General features: G+C 30.4%; 1 long non-coding RNA gene across 1 annotated transcript in view; it reads left to right on the forward strand.

Moving 5' to 3' along the window:
• The window catches only part of LOC146304826 (uncharacterized), a 58,224-nt gene that overhangs the window by 23,992 nt on the left and 10,119 nt on the right, over positions 1–24,113 (forward strand). The window lies entirely within an intron of this gene.

Genomic DNA, 24,113 nt, shown 5'->3' on the forward strand with positions numbered 1-24,113 from the left:
TATGCTCATATGTATGTATGTATGCATGGTCATATGTATGACCATATGTATGTATGTATGTGTGTATGTATGTATGGTCATATGTATGTATGCATGGTCATAGCTATGTATGCATGGTCATATGTATGTATGTATGCTCATATGTATGTATGCATGGTCATATGCATGTATGTATTCTCATATGTATGTATGTATGTATGTATGGTCATATTTACGTATGTATATATGCTCATATGTATGTATGTATATATGGTCACATGTATGTATGTATGCATGGTCATATTTATGTATGTATTTATGCATGTATGCTCATATGTATGTATGTATGCATGGTCATATGTATGACCATATGTATGTATGTATGTGTGTATGTATGTATGGTCTTATGAATGTATGCATGGTCATATGTATGTATGGTCATATGTATGTATGTATGTATGTATGTATGTATGTATGTATGGTCATATGTATGCATGTATGGTCACAAGTATGTATATATGTATGTCTGTATGTATGTATGTATGTTCATATTTATGTAGGTATGCATGGTCATATGTATATATGGTCATATGTATGTATGTATGTATGTATGTATGTATGGTCATATGTATGTATGTTTGTATGCATGGTCATATGTTTGGCCATATGTATGAATGTATGCTCATATGTATGTACGTATGTATGTATGTATGCTCATATGTATGTATGCTCATATGTATTTATGCTCATATGTATGTATGTATGTATGCTCATATGTATGTATGTATGCTCATATGTATGTATGTATGCTCATATGTATGTATGTATTTATGGTCACATGTATCTATGTATGCATGGTCATATGTATGTATGTATGCATGGTCATATGTATGTATGTATGCATGTATGCTCATATGTATGTATGTATGTATGTATGTATGTATGCATGGACATATGTATGACCATATGTATGTATGTATGTATGTATGTATGTATGTATGTATGTATGGTCATATGTATGTATGTATGGTCATATGTATGTATGCATGGTCATATGTATGTATGTATGGTCATATGTATGTATGCATGGTCATATGTATGTATGTATGTATGTATGTATGTTCATATGTATGTATGCATGGTCATATGTATGTATGTATTCTCATGTATGTATGTATGGTCATATGTATGTATGTATATATACGCATATGTATGTATGCTCATATGTATGTATGAATGTATGTATGTATGTATGTATGGTCACATGTATGTATGTATGCATGGTCATATGTATGTATGTATGTATGCATGTATGCTCATATGTATGTATGCATGGTCATATGTATGTATGTATTCTCATATGTATGTATGTATGTATGTTTGTATGGTCATATGTATGTATGTATATATGCTCATATGTAGGTATGCTCATATGTATGTATGGTCACATGTATGTATGTATGGATGGTCATATGTATGTATGTATGTATGTATGTATGCATGTATGCTCATATGTATGTATGTATGTCTGTATGTATGTATGCATGGTCATATGTATGACCATATGTATGTATGTATGTGTATATGTTTGTATGGTCATATGAATGTATGCATGGTCATATGTATGTATGGTCATATGTATGCATGTATGATCATAAGTATGTATGTATGTATGTATGGTCATATGTATGTATGTATGCATGGTCATATGTATATATGGTCATATGTATGTATCTATGTATGCATGGACATATGTATGACCATATGTATGTATGTATGTGTGTATGTATGTATGGTCATATGAATGTATGCATGGTCATATGTATGTATGGTCATATGTATGTATGTATGTATGGTCACATGTATACATGTATGTATGTATGTATGTATGTATGTATGTATGTATGTATGTATGGTCATATGTATACATGTATGTATGTATGTATGTATGTATGTATGTATGTATGTATGTATGTATGGTCATATGTATGTATGTATGTATGGTCATATGTATGTATGCATGGTCATATGTATGTATGTATGTATGCTCATATGTATGTATGCATGGTCATATGTATGTATTTATTCTCATATGTATGTATGTATGTATGTATGTATGTATGTATGTATGTATGTATGTATGGTCATATGTATGTATGTATGCTCATATGTATGTATGCATGGTCATATGTATGTATGTATGTATGTATGTATGCATGTATGCATGTATGTATGTATGCATGTATGCCCATATGTATGTATGTATGTATGTATGTATGTATGTATGTATGTATGTATGCATGGTCATATGTATGACCATATGTATGTATGTATGTATGTGTGTATGTATGTATGGTCATATGAATGTATGGTCATATGTATACATGTATGATCATAAGTATGTATGTATGTATGTATGTATGTATGGTCATATGTATGTATGTATGCATGGTCATATGTTTATATGGTCATATGTATGTATGTATGTATGTATGTATGGTCATATGTATGTATGTTTGTATGCATGGTCATATGTTTGGCCATATGTATGAATGTATGCTCATATGTATGTATGCTCATTTCAATCAGGAGAGACCAAGAGTAAAAGAGAAATGGTTTATTGGCACATGCATGATATATAAAACATGAACAGTCTTTGGCGGTTAGACCCCAATGAGGTGAAACAATATGTATATATAAATGGGGGTGATGAAGCTGTAGTGAAGAGAATCCCCCCGGGGTCTAGACACTGGTGGTGGTGGTGATGATGAGGTGCAAAGCAGAGACTGGTGAGGTGAAGTGGCTCTGGACTCCTGCTGCCTGGACCTGAAGGCTGGAGGAGAGGGCGTCAGGGAGGATCGAGGTGAACATCTTCTGCTACCTGGGTCCAGTGACTGGAGGAGAGAGGGGTGGAGGAGGGTCGCGCGATTGACTGAATGAGAACTGATGGAGCAAAGACAGAGGCGATTTAAAGATTTGGCAGCAGCAAATTGACTGGCTATCGCCACCTGGCTACCGTGGCAAAATCTGAATGGATGGTAAAGACGAAGGTGAACGCCCACAAACAGCTGATTAGAGGGAATAGGAGGAGAGAGGCGGAGTAAAGGAAAGTTGTGAATGAAGGCGGCGTAATAGAAGGTCTTCCTGATTGAACTCACGCTGAGCTACATATGTATGTATGTATGTATGTATGTATGCTCATATGTATGTATGTATGTATTTATGCTCATATGTATGTATGTAGGTATGTATGTATGCTCATATGTATGTATGTATGTATGTATGCTTGTATGGTCATATGTATGTATGTATGCTTATATGTATGTATGTATGTATGTATGTATGTATGTATGTATGTATGGACATATGTATGACCATATGTATGTATGTATGTATGTGTGTATGTATGTATGGTCATATGAATGTATGCATGGTCATATGTATGTATGGTCATATGTATGTATGTATGTATGTATGTATGTATGTATGTATGTATAGTCATATGTATACATGCATGTATGTATGTATGTATGTATGTATAGTCATATGTATGTATGTATGTATGTATGGTCATATGTATGTATGCATGGTCATATGTATGTATGTATGTTCATATGTATGTATGCATGGTCATATGTATGTATGTATTTTCATATGTATGTATGTATGGTCATATGTATGTATGTATATATGCTCATATGTTTGTATGCTCATATGTATGTATGTATGTATGTATGTATGTATGTATGGTCACATGTATGTATGTATGCATGGTCATATGTATGTATGTATGTATGTATGCATGTATGCTCATATGTATGTATGTATGTATGTATGTATGTATGTATGTATGTATGTATGCTCATCTGTATGTCTGCATGGTCATATGTATGTATGTATGTATTCTCATATGTATGTATGTATGTATGTATGTATGTACGTATGTATGTATGTTTGTATGGTCATATGTATGTATGTATATATGCTCATATGTAGGTATGCTCATATGTATGTATGTATATATGTATGTATGTATGTTTGTATGTATGGTCACATGTATGTATGTATATATGCTCATATGTATGTATGCTCATATGTATGTATGTATGTATGTATGCATGGTCATATGTATGACCATATGTATGTATGTATGTGTATATGTTTGTATGGTCATATGAATGTATGCATGGTCATATGTATGTATGGTCATATGTATGCATGTATGATCATAAGTATGTATGTATGTATGCATGTATGTATGTATGTATGTATGGTCATGTGTATGTATGTATGCATGGCCATATGTATGTATGTATGTGTGTATGTATGTATGGTCATATGAATGTATGCATGGTCATATGTATGTATGGTCATATGTATGTATGTATGTATGGTCATATGTATACATGTATGTATGTATGTATGTATGTATGCATGGTCATATGTATGTATGTATGTATGTATGTATGGTCATATGTATGTATGTATGGTCATATGTATGTATGCATGGTCATATGTATGTATGTATGCATGGTCATATGTATGTATTTATTCTCATATGTATGTATGTATGTATGTATGTATGTATGCTCATATGTATGTATGCATGGTCATTTGTATGTATGTATGTATGCTCATATGTATGTATGTATGCTCATATGTATGTATGTATGTATGTATGTATTTATGGTCACATGTATCTATGTATGCATGGTCATATGTATGTATGTATGTATGCATGTATGCTCATATGTATGTATGTATGTATGTATGCATGGACATATGTATGACCATATGTATATATGTATGTATGTGTATATGTATGTATGGTCATATGAATGTATGCAAGGTCATATGTATGTATGGTCATATGTATGTATGTATGTATGTATGTATGTATGGTCAAATGTATGTATGCATGGTCATATGTATGTATGGTCATATGTATGTATGTATGTATGGTCATATGTATGTATGTATGTATGTATGTATGAATATGCTCATATGTATGTATGTATGTATGCTCGTATGTATGTATGTATGTATGTATGTGTGTATGTATGGTAAATAAACATCATCTGAAGAAATGTTATTTTTATTTTTATTTTTGGAAGTTTTTGGGGTTCGTTGCCTGTAGGCAACATTGTACCATAATGGTGCATAAGTGAAAAAGAAAGTTCCTTTTCCAATTTGAACATTGTTTATTTCATAAACATATGCAAAAATATTCAATAACATCAAGAAGTCACAATTCATTTTAAATTTTAAATTAAAAACAATTATGAAAAGAATTTATATATATATGTATGTATGTATGTATGTATGTATGTATGTATGTATGTATGGTCATATATATGTATGTATGTATGTATGTATGGTCATGTGTATGTATATATGGTCATATGTATGTATGCATGGTCATATGTATGTATGCTCATATGTATGTATGTATGTATGTATAGTCACATGTATGTATGTATGCATGGTCATATGTATGTATATATGTATGTATGCATGTATGCTCATATGTATGTATGTATGTATGTATGTATACATGGACATATGTATGGCCATATGTATGTATGTATGTGTGTATGTATGTATGGTCATATGAATGTATGCATGGTCATATGTATATATGGTCATATGTATGTATGTATGTATGTATATATACGCATATGTATGTATGCTCATATGTATGTATGAATGTATGTATGTATGGTCACATGTATGTATGTATGTATGTATGCATGTATGCTCATATGTATGTATGTATGTATGCTCATATGTATGTATGCATGGTCATATGTATGTATGTATTCTCATATGTATGTATGTATGTATGTATGTATGTATGTTTGTATGGTCATATGTATGTATGTATGTATGTATGTATGTATGCATGTATGCTCATATGTATGTATGTATGTATGTATGTAAGTATGTATGTATGCATGGTCATATGTATGGCCATATGTATGTATGTATGTGTATATGTTTGTATGGTCATATGAATGTATGCATGGTCATATGTATGTATGGTCATATGTATGCATGTATGATCATAAGTATGTATGTGTGTATGTATGTATGTATGGTCTTATGTATGTATGTATGTATGGTCATATGTATACATTCATGTATGTATGTATGTACGTATGTATGTATGGTCATATGTATGTATGTATGCTCATATGTTTGTATGCATGGTCATATGCATGTATATATTCTCATATGTATGTATGTATGTATGTATGTATGTATGTATGTATGGTCATATGTATGTATGTATATATGCTCATATGTATGTATGTATGTATGTATAGTCACATGTATGTATGTATGCATGGTCATATGTATGTATATATGTATGTATGCATGTATGCTCATATGTATGTATGTATGTGTGTATGTATGTATGGTCATATGTATGTATGTATATATGCTCATATGTATGTATGTATGTATGTATAGTCACATGTATGTATGTATGCATGGTCATATGTATGTATATATGTATGTATGCATGTATGCTCATATGTATGTATGTATGTATGTATGCATGGACATATGTATGGCCATATGTATGTATGTATGTGTGTATGTATGTATGGTCATATGAATGTATGCATGGTCATATGTATATATGGTCATATGTATGTATGTATGTATGTATGTATGTATGTATGTATATATACGCATATGTATGTATGCTCATATGTATGTATGAATGTATGTATGTATGGTCACATGTATGTATGTATGTATGTATGCATGTATGCTCATATGTATGTATGTATGTATGCTCATATGTATGTATGCATGGTCATATGTATGTATGTATTCTCATATGTATGTATGTATGTATGTATGTATGTATGTATGTATGTTTGTATGGTCATATGTATGTATGTATATATGCTCATATGTAGGTATTCTCATATGTATGTATGTACGTATGTATGTATGGTCACATGTATGTATGTATGGATGGTCATATGTATGTATGTATGTATGTATGCATGTATGCTCATATTTATGTATGTATGTATGTATGTATGCATGTATGTATGCATGCATGGTCATATGTATGACCATATGTATGTATGTATGTGTATATGTTTGTATGGTCATATGAATGTATGCATGGTCATATGTATGTATGGTCATATGTATGCATGTATGATCATAAGTATGTATGTATGTATGTATGTATGTATGGTCATATGTATGGTCATATGTATGTATGTATGTATGTATGTATGTATGTATGGTGATATGTATACATGCATGTATGTATGTATGTATGTATGTATGTATGGTCATATGTATGTATGTATGTATGTATGTATGGTCATATGTATGTATGTATGGTCATATGTATGTATGCATGGTCATATGTATGTATGTATGTTCATATGTATGTATGCATGGTCATATGTATGTATGTATTTTCATATGTATGTGTGTATGGTCATATGTATGTATGTATATATGCTCATATGTATGTATGCTCATATGTATGTATGTATGTATGTATGTATGTATGGTCACATGTATGTATGTATGCATGGTCATATGTATGTATGTATGTATGTATGTATGCATTTATGCTCATATGTATGTATGTATGTATGTATGTATGTATGATCATATGTATGTATGCATGGTCATATGTATGTATGTATTCTCATATGTATGTATGTATGTATGTATGTTTGTATGGTCATATGTATGTATGCATATATGCTCATAGGTAGGTATGCTCATATGTATGTATGTATGTATGTATGTATGTATGGTCACATGTATGTATGTATATATGCTCATATGTATGTATGCTCATATATATGTATGTATGTATGTATGTATGTATGTATGCATGGTCATATGTATGACCATATGTATGTATGTATGTGTTTATGTTTGTATGGTCATATGAATGTATGCATGGTCATATGTATGTATGGTCATATGTATGCATGTATGATCATAAGTATGTATGTTTGTATGTATGTATGTATGTATGTATGTATGTATGGTCATGTGTATGTATGTATGCATGGCCATATGTATGTATGTATGTGTGTATGTATGTATGGTCATATGAATGTATGCATGGTCATATGTATGTATGGTCATATGTATGTATGTATGTATGGTCATATGTATAAATGTATGTATGTATGTATGTATGTATGTATGCATGGTCATATGTATGTATGTATGTATGTATGGTCATATGTATGTATGTATGGTCATATGTATGTATGCATGGTCATATGTATGTATGTATGCATGGTCATATGTATGTATTTATTCTCATATGTATGTATGTATGTATGTATGTATGTATGTATGCTCATATGTATGTATGCATGGTCATTTGTATGTATGTATGTATGTTCATATGTATGTATGTATGCTCATATGTATGTATGTATGTATGTATGTATGTATGTATTTATGGTCACATGTATCTATGTATGCATGGTCATATGTATGTATGTATGTATGTATGTATGTTCATATGTATGTATGCATGGTCATGTGTATGTATGTATGTATGGTCATATGTATACATGCATGTATGTATGTATGTATGTATGGTCATATGTATGTATGTATGGTCATATGTATGTATGCATGGTCATATGTATGTATGTATGTATGTATGTATGTATGTTCATATGTATGTATGCGTGGTCATCTGTATGTATGTATTCTCATGTATGTATGTATATATACGCATATGTATATATGCTCATATGTATGTATGAATGTATGTATGTATGTATGTATGATCATATGTATGTATGTATGCATGGTCATATGTATGTATGTATGTATGAATGTATGCTCATATGTATGTATGCATGGTCATATGTATGTATGTATTCTCATATGTATGTATGTATGTTTGTATGGTCATATGTATGTATGTATATATGCTCATATGTAGGTATGCTCATATGTATGTATGTATGGATGGTCACATGTATGTATGTATATATGCTCATATGTATGTATGTATGTATGTATGTATGTATGCATGGTCATATGTATGACCATATGTATGTATGTATGTGTATATGTTTGTATGGTCATATGAATGTATGCATGGTCATATGTATGTATGGTCATATGTATGTATGTATGTATGGTCATATGTATACATGTATGTATGTATGTATGTATGTATGTATGTATGTATGTATGTATGGATGGATGGTCATATGTATACATGTATGTATGTATGTATGTATGTATGGTCACATGTATGTATGTATATATGGTCATATGTATGTATGCATGGTCATATGTATGTATGTATGTATGTATGTTTGTATGGTCATATGTATGTATGTATATATGCTCATATGTAGGTATGCTCATATGTATGTATGTATGTATGTATGTATGTATGTATGGTCACATGTATGTATGTATATATGCTTATATGTATGTATGCTCATATGTATGTATGTATGTATGTATGTATGTATGTATGTTTGTATGTATGCATGGTCATATGTATGACCATATGTATGTATGTATGTGTATATGTTTGTATGGTCATATGAATGTATGCATGGTCATATGTATTTATGGTCATATGTATGCATGTATGATCATAAGTATGTATGTATGTATGTATGTATGGTCATGTGTATGTATGTATGCATGGCCATATGTATGTATGTATGTGTGTATGTATGTATGGTCATATGAATGTATGCATGGTCATATGTATGTATGGTCATATGTATGTATGTATGTATGGTCATATCTATACATGTATGTATGTATGTATGTATGTATGTATGTATGTATGTATGTATGGTCATATGTATGTATGTATGTATGTATGTATGTATGTATGTATGTATGGTCATATGTATGTATGTATGGTCATATGTATGTATGCATGGTCATATGTATGTATGTATGTATGTATGCTCATATGTATGTATGCATGGTCATATGTATGTATTTATTCTCATATGTATGTATGTATGTATGTATGTATGCATGGACATATGTATGGCCATATGTATGTATGTATGTGTGTATGTATGTATGGTCATATGTATGTATGTATATATGCTCATATGTATGTATGTATGTATGTATAGTCACATGTATGTATGTATGCATGGTCATATGTATGTATATATGTATGTATGCATGTATGCTCATATGTATGTATGTATGTATGTATGCATGGACATATGTATGGCCATATGTATGTATGTATGTGTGTATGTATGTATGGTCATATGAATGTATGCATGGTCATATGTATATATGGTCATATGTATGTATGTATGTATGTATGTATATATACGCATATGTATGTATGCTCATATGTATGTATGAATGTATGTATGTATGGTCACATGTATGTATGTATGTATGTATGCATGTATGCTCATATGTATGTATGTATGTATGCTCATATGTATGTATGCATGGTCATATGTATGTATGTATTCTCATATGTATGTATGTATGTATGTATGTATGTATGTATGTATGTTTGTATGGTCATATGTATGTATGTATATATGCTCATATGTAGGTATTCTCATATGTATGTATGTACGTATGTATGTATGGTCACATGTATGTATGTATGGATGGTCATATGTATGTATGTATGTATGTATGCATGTATGCTCATATTTATGTATGTATGTATGTATGTATGTATGTATGTATGCATGCATGGTCATATGTATGACCATATGTATGTATGTATGTGTATATGTTTGTATGGTCATATGAATGTATGCATGGTCATATGTATGTATGGTCATATGTATGCATGTATGATCATAAGTATGTATGTATGTATGTATGTATGGTCATATGTATGGTCATATGTATGCATGTATGTATGTATGTATGTATGTATGTATGGTCATATGTATGTATGTATGTATGTATGTATGTATGGTCATATGTATGTATGTATGGTCATATGTATGTATGCATGGTCATATGTATGTATGTATGTATGTTCATATGTATGTATGCATGGTCATATGTATGTATGTATTTTCATATGTATGTGTGTATGGTCATATGTATGTATGTATATATGCTCATATGTATGTATGCTCATATGTATGTATGTATGTATGTATGTATGTATGTATGGTCACATGTATGTATGTATGCATGGTCATATGTATGTATGTATGTATGTATGTATGCATTTATGCTCATATGTATGTATGTATGTATGTATGTATGTATGATCATATGTATGTATGCATGGTCATATGTATGTATGTATTCTCATATGTATGTATGTATGTATGTATGTTTGTATGGTCATATGTATGTATGCATATATGCTCATAGGTAGGTATGCTCATATGTATGTATGTATGTATGTATGTATGTATGTATGGTCACATGTATGTATGTATATATGCTCATATGTATGTATGCTCATATATATGTATGTATGTATGTATGTATGTATGCATGGTCATATGTATGACCATATGTATGTATGTATGTGTTTATGTTTGTATGGTCATATGAATGTATGCATGGTCATATGTATGTATGGTCATATGTATGCATGTATGATCATAAGTATGTATGTTTGTATGTATGTATGTATGTATGTATGTATGTATGTATGGTCATGTGTATGTATGTATGCATGGCCATATGTATGTATGTATGTGTGTATGTATGTATGGTCATATGAATGTATGCATGGTCATATGTATGTATGGTCATATGTATGTATGTATGTATGGTCATATGTATAAATGTATGTATGTATGTATGTATGTATGTATGTATGCATGGTCATATGTATGTATGTATGTATGTATGGTCATATGTATGTATGTATGGTCATATGTATGTATGCATGGTCATATGTATGTATGTATGCATGGTCATATGTATGTATTTATTCTCATATGTATGTATGTATGTATGTATGTATGTATGTATGCTCATATGTATGTATGCATGGTCATTTGTATGTATGTATGTATGTTCATATGTATGTATGTATGCTCATATGTATGTATGTATGTATGTATGTATGTATGTATGTATTTATGGTCACATGTATCTATGTATGCATGGTCATATGTATGTATGTATGTATGTATGTATGTATGTTCATATGTATGTATGCATGGTCATATGTATGTATGTATGTATGTATGGTCATATGTATACATGCATGTATGTATGTATGTATGTATGTATGGTCATATGTATGTATGTATGGTCATATGTATGTATGCATGGTCATATGTATGTATGTATGTATGTATGTATGTATGTTCATATGTATGTATGCGTGGTCATCTGTATGTATGTATTCTCATGTATGTATGTATATATACGCATATGTATATATGCTCATATGTATGTATGAATGTATGTATGTATGTATGTATGATCATATGTATGTATGTATGCATGGTCATATGTATGTATGTATGTATGAATGTATGCTCATATGTATGTATGCATGGTCATATGTATGTATGTATTCTCATATGTATGTATGTATGTTTGTATGGTCATATGTATGTATGTATATATGCTCATATGTAGGTATGCTCATATGTATGTATGTATGGATGGTCACATGTATGTATGTATATATGCTCATATGTATGTATGTATGTATGTATGTATGTATGCATGGTCATATGTATGACCATATGTATGTATGTATGTGTATATGTTTGTATGGTCATATGAATGTATGCATGGTCATATGTATGTATGGTCATATGTATGTATGTATGTATGGTCATATGTATACATGTATGTATGTATGTATGTATGTATGTATGTATGTATGTATGTATGTATGGATGGTCATATGTATACATGTATGTATGTATGTATGTATGTATGTATGGTCACATGTATGTATGTATATATGGTCATATGTATGTATGCATGGTCATATGTATGTATGTATGTATGTATGTTTGTATGGTCATATGTATGTATGTATATATGCTCATATGTAGGTATGCTCATATGTATGTATGTATGTATGTATGTATGTATGTATGGTCACATGTATGTATGTATATATGCTTATATGTATGTATGCTCATATGTATGTATGTATGTATGTATGTATGTATGTATGTATGTTTGTATGTATGCATGGTCATATGTATGACCATATGTATGTATGTATGTGTATATGTTTGTATGGTCATATGAATGTATGCATGGTCATATGTATTTATGGTCATATGTATGCATGTATGATCATAAGTATGTATGTATGTATGTATGTATGGTCATGTGTATGTATGTATGCATGGCCATATGTATGTATGTATGTGTGTATGTATGTATGGTCATATGAATGTATGCATGGTCATATGTATGTATGGTCATATGTATGTATGTATGTATGGTCATATCTATACATGTATGTATGTATGTATGTATGTATGTATGTATGGTCATATGTATGTATGTATGTATGTATGTATGTATGTATGTATGGTCATATGTATGTATGTATGGTCATATGTATGTATGCATGGTCATATGTATGTATGTATGTATGTATGCTCATATGTATGTATGCATGGTCATATGTATGTATTTATTCTCATATGTATGTATGTATGTATGTATGTATGCTCATATGTATGTATGCATGGTCATTTGTATGTATGTATGTATGCTCATATGTATGTATGCATGGTCATATGTATGTATGCATGGTCATATGTATGTATGTATGTATGTATGTATGTATGTATGTATGGTCACATGTATGTGTGTATGTATGGTCATATGTATGTATGTATGTATGTATGTATGTATGCATGCATGCATGTATGCTCATATGTATGTATGTATGTATGTATATATGTATGTATGCATGTATGCCCATATGTATGTATGTATGTATGTATGTATGCATGGTCATATGTATGTATGTATGTGTATATGTATGTATGGTCATATGAATGTATGTATGGTTATATGTATGTATGGTCATATGTATGCATGTATGATCATAAGTATGTATGTATGTATGTATGGATGGATGGTCATATGTATGTATGTATGCATGGTCATATGTTTATATGGTCATATGTATGTATGTATGTATGTATGTATGTATGTATGGTCATATGTATGTGTGTTTGTATGCATGGTCATATGTTTGGTCATATGTATGAATGTATGCTCATATGTATGTATGCTCATTTCAATCAGGAGAGACTAAGAGTAAAAGAGAAATGGTTTATTGGCACATGCATGATATATAAAACATGAACAGTCTTTGGCGGTTAGACCCCAATGAGGTGAAACAATATGTATATATAAATGGGGGTGATGAAGCTGTAGTGAAGAGAATCCCCCCGGGGTCTAGACACTGGTGGTGGTGGTGATGATGAGGTGCAAAGCAGAGACTGGTGAGGTGAAGTGGCTCTGGACTCCTGCTGCCTGGACCTGAAGGCTGGAGGAGAGGGCGTCAGGGAGGATCGAGGTGAACATCTTCTGCTACCTGGGTCCAGTGACTGGAGGAGAGAGGGGTGGAGGAGGGTCGCGCGATTGACTGAATGACAACTGATGGAACAAAGAAAGAGGCGATTTAAAGATTTGGCAGCAGCAAATTGACTGGCTATCACGACCGTGGCAAAATCTGAATGGATGATAAAGACGAAGGTGAACGCCCACAAACAGCTGATTAGAGGGAATAGGAGGAGAGAGGCGGAGTAAAGGAAAGTTGTGAATGAAGGCAGCGTAATAGGTCTTCCTGATTGAACTCACGCTGAGCTACATATGTATGTATGTATGTATGTATGCTCATATGTATGTATGCTCATATGTATGTATGTATGTATGCTCATATGTATGTATATATGTATTCATGCTCATATGTATGTATGTATGTGTGTATGTATGCTCATATGTATGTATGTATGTATGTATGGTCACATGTATGTATGTATGCATGGTCATATGTATGTATGTATGTATGCATGTATGCTCATATGTATGTATGTATGTATGTATGTATGCATGGTCATATGTATGACCATATGTATGTATGTATGTATGTGTGTAAGTATGTATGGTCATATGAATGCAAGCATGGTCATATGTATGTATGTATGTATGGATGGATGGTCATATGTATGCATGTATGGTCATAAGTATGTATTTATGTATGTATGTATGTATGTATGTATGTATGCTCATATGTATGTATGTATGTATATATGTATGTATATGCTCATATGTATGTATGTATGTATGGTCATATGTATGTACGTATGTATGTATGTATGTATGTATGTATGGTCATATCCCTCTATGGTACACCCTCCAGTGAGGGAAATGTGTTTTTATGTCTCAAAATAGACTAAATAAACATAATCTGAAGAAATTTTATTTTTATTTTTATTTTTATGTTTGGAAGTTTTTGGGGTTCGTTGGTTGTACCATAATGGTGCATAAGTGAAAAAGAATGTTCCTTTTCCAATTTGAACATTGTTTATTTCATAAAAAATTAAAATATTCAATAACATCAAGAAGTCACAATTCATTTTTAAATTTTAAATTAAAAACAATTATGAAAAGAATTTTTATATATATATGTATGTATGTATGTATGTATGTATGGTCATATATATGTATGTATGTCTGTATGTATGTATGGTCATATATATGTATGTATGTATGTATGGTCATATGTATGTATGCATCGTCATATGTATGTATGTATGCTCATATGTATGTATGCATGGTCATATGCATGTATGTATGTATGTATGTATGTTTGTATGTATGCATGGACATATGTATGACCATATGTATGTATGTATGTATGCATGGTCATATGTATGTATGTATGTATGCTCATATGTATGTATGCATGGTCATATGTATGTATGTATTCTCATATGTATGTATGTATGGTCATATGTATGTATGTATGTATATATGCTCATATGTATGTATGGTCATATGTATGCATGTATGTATGTATGGTCACATGTATGTATGTATGCATGTATGCTCATATCTATGTATGTATGGTCATATGTATGTATGTATTCTCATATGTATGTATGTATGTATGTATGTACGTATGTATGCATGGTCATATGTATGACCATATGTATGTATGTATGTGTGTATGTATGTATGGTCATATGAATGTATGCATGGTCATATGTATGTATGTATGTATGTATGTATGTATGTATGGTCATATGTATGTATGTATGTATGTATGTATGCTCATATGTATGTATGCATGGTCATATGCATGTATGTATGGTCATATGTATGTATGTATGTATGTATGTATGTATGTATGTATGTATGGTCATATGTATGTATGTATATATGCTCATATGTATGTATGTACGTATGTATGTATGTACGTCTGGTCACATGTATGTATGTATGTATGTATGCTTGGTCATATGTATGTATGTATGTATGTATGTATGCATGTATGCTCATATGTATGTATGTATGTATGTATGTATGTATGCATGGACATATGTATGACCATATGTATGTATGTATGTATGTATGTGTGTATGTATGTATGGTCATATGAATGTATGCATGGTCATATGTATGTATGGTCATATGTATGTATGTATGTATGTATGTATGTATGTATGGTCATATGTATACATGTATGTATGTATGTATGTATGTATGTATGTATGGTCATATGTATACATGTATGTATGTATGTATGTATGTATGTATGTATGTATGTTCATATGTATGTATGCATGGTCATATGTATGTATGTATGTATGTATGTATGCATGTATGCTCATATGTATGTATGCATGGTCATATGTATGTATGTATTCTCATATGTATGTATGTATGGTCATATGTATGTATGTATATATGCTCATATGTATGTATGGTCATATGTATGGTCACATGTATGTATGTATGCATGGTCATATGTATGCATGTATTCTCATATGTATGTATGTATGTATGTATGCATGGTCATATGTATGACCATATGTATGTATGGTCATATGAATGTATGCATGGTCATATGTATGTATGTATGTATGTATGTATGTATGGTCATATGTATGCATGTATTGTCATATGTATGTATGTATGTATGTATGTATGTATGTATGTATGCTCATATGTATGTATGCATGGTCATATGCATGTATGTATTCTCATATGTATGGTCATATGTATGTATGTATATATGTATGTATGTATATATGCTCATATGTATGTATGTATGTATGTTTGTACGTCTGGTCACATGTATGTATGTATGTATGTATGCATGGTCACATGTATGTATGTATGTATGCATGTATGGTCATATGTATGTATGTATGTATGTATGTATGTATGTATGGTCATATCCCTCTATGGTACACATTATGATGCCAGTGAGGGAAATGTGTTTTTATGTCTCAAAATAGACTAAATAAACATAATCTGAAGAAATTTTATTTTTATTTTTATTTTTGGAAATTTTTGGGGTTCGTTGCCTGTAGGCAACATTGTACCATAATGGTGCATAAGTGAAAAAGAATGTTCCTTTTCCAATTTGAACATTGTTTATTTCATAAACATATGCAAAAATATTCAATAACATCAAGAAGTCACAATTCATTTTAAATTTTAAATTAAAAACAAGTATGAAAAGAATTTATATATATATGTAGGTATGTATGTCTGTATGTATGTATGGTCATATATATGTATGTATGTCTGTATGTATGTATGGTCATATATATGTATGTATGTATGTATGGTCATATGTATGTATGCATCGTCATATGTATGTATGTATGCTCATATGTATGCATGGTCATATGCATGTATGTATTCTCATATGTATGTATGTATGAATGTATGGACATATGTATGTATGTATATATGCTCATATGTATGTATGTATATATGTATGTATGTATGTACGTCTGGTCACATGTATGTATGTATGTATGCATGGTCATATGTATGCATGTATGCTCATATGTATGTATGTATGTATGTATGTATGTGTGTATGTATGTATGGTCATATGAATGTATGCATGGTCATATGTATGTATGGTCATATGTATACATGTACGTATGTATGTATGTATGTATGTATGTATGTATGGTCATATGTATGTATGTATGCTCATATGTATGTATGTTTGTATGTATGTATGCATTGTCATATGTATGTATGTATGTATGTATGCTCATATGTATGTATGCATGGTCATATGTATGTATGTATTCTCATATGTATGTATGTATGGTCATATGTATGTATGTATGTATGGTCATATGTATGTATGTATGTATGTATGTATGCATGTATGCTCATATCTATGTATGTATGGTCATATGTATGTATGTATGTATGTATGTATGTATGTATGGTCATATGTATGTATGTATATATGCTCATATGTATGTATGTATGTATGTATGTATGGTCACATGTATGTATGTATGCATGGTCACATGTATGTATGTATTCTCATATGTATTTATGTATGTATATATGTATGTATGGTCATATGTATGTATGTATGTATGTATGGTCACATGTATGTATGTATGCATGGTCATATGTATGTATGTATGTATGCATGTATGCTCATATTTATGTATGTATGCATGGACATATGTATGACCATATGTATGTATATATGTCTGCATGTATGTATGGTCATACGAATGTATGCATGGTCATATGTATGTATGGTCATATGTATGTATGTATGGTCATATGTATACATGTATGTATTTATGTATGTATGGTCATATGTATGTATGTATGTATGTATGTATGTATGTATGTATGTATGGTCATATCCCTCTATGGTACACATTATGATGCCAGTGAGGGAAATGTGTTTTTATGTCTCCAAATAGACTAAATAAACATAATCTGAAGAAATTTTATTTTTATTTTTATTTTTTGAAGTTTGTGGGGTTCGTTGCCTGTAGGCAACATTGTACCATAATGGTGCATAAGTGAAAAAGAATGTTCCTTTTCCAATTTGAACATTGTTTATTTCATAAACCTATGCAAAAATATTCAATAACATCAAGAAGTCACAATTCATTTTAAATTTTAAATTAAAAAGAATTATAAAAAGAATTTATGTATATATATGTATGTATGCATGTATGTATGTATGTATGTATGTATGTATGTATGGTCATATATATGTATGTATGTGTGTATGTATGTATGTATGCTCATATGTATGTATGCATGGTCATATGTATGCATGTATGGTCATAAGTATGTATGTATGTATGTATCTATGGTCATATGTATGTATGTATGTATGCATGGTGATATGTATGTACGTATGTATGTATGGTCATATGTATGTATGTATGTATGTATGTATGGTCACATGTATGTATGTATGCATGGTCATATGTATATATGTATGTATGTATGTATGTATGCATGTATGCATGTATGCTCATATGTATGTATGTATGCATGGACATATGTATGACCATATGTATGTATGTATGTGTGCATGTATGTATGGTCATATGAATGTATGCATGGTCATATGTATGTATGGTCATATGTATGTATGTATGTATGTATGTATGATCATATGTATACATGTATGTATGTATGTATGTATGTATGCTCATATGTATGTATGTATGCTCATATGTATGTATGTATGTATGGTCGTATGTATGTATGTATGGTCATATGTATGTATGTATGCTCATATGTATGTATGTATTCTCATATGTATGTATGTATGTATGTATGTATGCATGGTCATATGTATGTATGTTCACATGTATGTATGTATGCATGTATGCATGGTCATATGTATGACCATATGTATGTATGTATGTATGTGTATATGTATGTATGGTCATATGAATGCATGCATGGTCATATGTATGTATGGTCATATGTATGCACGTATGATCATATGTATGTATGTATGTATGTATGTATGTATGGTCATATGTATGTATGTATGTATGTATGCTCATATGTATGTATGTATGTATGTATGTATGTATTAATGGTCATATGTATGTATGTATATATGCTCATATGTATGTAGAAATTTTATTTTTATTTTTATTTTTGGAAGTTTTTGGGGTTCGTTGCCTGTAGGCAACATTGTACCATAATGGTGCATAAGTGAAAAAGAATGTTCCTTTTCCAGTTTGAACATTGTTTATTTCATAAACATATGCAAAAATATTCAATAACATCAAGAAGTCACAATTCATTTTAAATTTTAAATTAAAAAGAATTATAAAAAGAATTTATGTATATGTATGTATGTATGGTCATATGTATATGCATGGTCATATGTATGTATGTATGTATGTATGGTCATATATATGTATGTATGTATGTATGTATGTATGTATGGTTATATGTATGTATGTATGTATGTATGTATGTATGTATGGTCATATGTATGTATGCATGGTCATATGTATGTATGTATTCTCATATGTATGTATGTATGTATGTATGTATGTATGTATGGTCATATGTATGTATGTTTGTATGCATGGTCATATGTTTGGCCATATGTATGTATGTATGCTCATATGTATGTATGCTCATATGTATGTACGTATGTATGTATGTATGTATGCTCATATATATGTATGTATGCTCATATCCCTCTATGGTACACATTATGATGCCAGTGAGGGAAATGTGTTTTTATGTCTCAAAATAGAATAAATAAACATAATCTGAAGAAATTTTATTTTTATTTTTATTTTTGGAAGTTTTTGGGGTTCGTTGCCTGTAGGCAACATTGTACCATAATGGTGCATAAGTGAAAAAGAATGTTCCTTTTCCAGTTTGAACATTGTTTATTTCATAAACATATGCAAAAATATTCAATAACATCAAGAAGTCACAATTCATTTTAAATTTTAAATTAAAAAGAACTATAAAAAGAATTTATGTATATGTATGTATGTATGGTCATATGTATATGCATGGTCATATGTATGTATGTATGCTCATATGTATGTATGTATGGTCATATGTATGTATATATGCTCATATGTATGTATGCTCATATGTATGTATGTATGTATGTATGTATGGTTACGTGTATGTATGTATGTATGCATGGTCATATGTATGTATGTATGTATGCATGTATGCTCAGATTTATGTATGTATGTATGCATGGACATATGTATGACCATATGTATGTATGTATGTGTGTATGTATGTATGGTCATATGAATGTATGCATGGTCATATATATGTATGGTCATATGTATGTATGTATGTATGTATGGTCATATGTATGTATATATGTATGTATGTATGTATGTATGTATGTATATTTGTATGTATGTATGTATGTATGTATGCTCATATGTATGTATGTATGCATGGTCATATCCCTCTATGGTACACATTATGATGCCAGTGAGGGAAATGTGTTTTTATGTCTCAAAATAGACTAAATAAACATAATCTGAAGAAATTTTTATTTTTATTTTTCGAAGTTTTTGGGGTTCGTTGCCTGCAGGCAACATTGTGCCATAATGGTGCATAAGTGAAAAAGAACGTTCCTTTTCCAATTTGAACATTGTTTATTTCATAAATATATGCAAAAATATTCAATAACATCAAGAAGTCACAATTCATTTTAAATTAAAATGAATTATAAAAAGAATTTATATATATGTATGTATGTATGTATGTATGGTCATATATATGTATGTATGTATGTATATATGTATGTATGCTCATATGTATGTATGCATGGTCATATGTATGTATGTATTCTCATATGTATGTATGTATGTATGTATGTATGTATGTATATATGCATATATGCTCATATGTATGTATGCTCATATGTATGTATGCATGTATGTATGGTCACATGTATTTATGTATGCATGGTTATATGTTTGTATGTATGTATGCATGTATGCTCATATGTATGTATGTATGTATGTATGTATGTATGCATGGTCATATGTATGACCATTTGTATGTATGTGTGTGTGTATGTATGTATGGTCATATGAATGTATGCATGGTCATATGTATGTATGTATGTATGTATGTATGTATGTATGTATGGTCATATGTCTCCATGTATGGTCATAAGTATGTATGTATATATGTATGTATGTATGGTCATATGTATGTATGTACGCATGGTCATATGTATGTATGTTTGTATGCATGGTCATATGTTTGGCCATATGTATGAATGTATGCTCATATGTATGTATGCTCATATGTATGTACATATGTATGTATGCTCATATGTATGTATGCTCATATGTATGTATGTATGTATGCTCATATGTATGTATGTATGTATTTATGCTCGTATGTATGTATGTATGCTCATATGTATATATGTATGTATGTATGTATGTATGTATGTATGTATGCATGTATGGACATATGTATGTATGTATGCTCATATGTATGTATGTGTATGTATGTATGTACGGTCATATGTACGTATGTATGTATGTATGTATGTATGTATGTATGCTCATATGTATGTATGTATGTATGTATGTATGTATTGTCATATGTATGCATGTATGGTCATAAGTATGTATGTATGTATGTATGTATGCATGGTCATTTGTATATATGGTCATATGTATGTATGTATGTATGTATGTATGTATGTATGTATGGTCATATGTATGTATGTTTGTATGCATGGTCATATGTTTGGCCATATGTATGAATGTATGCTCATATGTATGTATGTATGCTCAAATGTATGTATGTATGCATGGTCACATGTATGTATGTATGTATGCATGTATGGTCATATGTATGTATGTTTGTATGTATGTATGTATGTATGTATGGTCATATCCCTCTATGGTACACATTATGATGCCAGTGAGGGAAATGTGTTTTTATGTCTCAAAATAGACTAAATAAACATAATCTGAAGACATTTTATTTTTATTTTTATTTTTGGAAGTTTTTGGGGTCCGTTGCCTGTAGGCAACATTGTACCATAATGGTGCATAAGTGAAAAAGAATGTTCCTTTTCCAGTTTGAACATTGTTTATTTCATAAACATATGCAAAAATATTCAATAACATCAAGAAGTCACAATTCATTTTAAATTTTAAATTAAAAAGAATTATGAAAAGAATTTATGTATATGTATGTATGTATGGTCATATGTATATGCATGGTCATATGTATGTATGTATGCTCATATGTATGTATGTATGGTCATATGTATGTATGTATATATGCTCATATGTATGTATGCTCATATGTATGTATGTATGTATGTATGTATGTATGGTTACGTGTATGTATGTATGTATGCATGGTCATATGTATGTATGTATGTATGCATGTATGCTCATATTTATGTATGTATGTATGTATGCATGGACATATGTATGACCATATGTATGTATGTATGTGTGTATGTATGTATGGTCATATGAATGTATGCATGGTCATATATATGTATGGTCATATGTATGTATGTATGTATGTATGTATGGTCATATGTATGTATGTATGTATGTATGTATATATGTATGTATGTATGTATGTATGTATATTTGTATGTATGTATGTATGTATGTATGCTCATATGTATGTATGTATGCATGGTCATATCCCTCTATGGTACACATTATGATGCCAGTGAGGGAAATGTGTTTTTATGTCTCAAAATAGACTAAATAAACATAATCTGAAGACATTTTATTTTTATTTTTATTTTTGGAAGTTTTTGGGGTCCGTTGCCTGTAGGCAACATTGTACCATAATGGTGCATAAGTGAAAAAGAATGTTCCTTTTCCAGTTTGAACATTGTTTATTTCATAAACATATGCAAAAATATTCAATAACATCAAGAAGTCACAATTCATTTTAAATTTTAAATTAAAAAGAATTATAAAAAGAATTTATGTATATGTATGTATGTATGGTCATATGTATATGCATGGTCATATGTATGTATGTATGCTCATATGTATGTATGTATGGTCATATGTATGTATGTATATATGCTCATATGTATGTATGCTCATATGTATGTATGTATGTATGTATGTATGTATGGTTACGTGTATGTATGTATG

The sequence above is a fragment of the Lutjanus erythropterus genome, chromosome 24, assembly GCF_056507025.1.
Source record: "Lutjanus erythropterus isolate fLutEry1 chromosome 24, fLutEry1.hap2, whole genome shotgun sequence".
In the NCBI taxonomy this organism is placed as follows: domain Eukaryota; kingdom Metazoa; phylum Chordata; class Actinopteri; order Lutjaniformes; family Lutjanidae; genus Lutjanus; species Lutjanus erythropterus.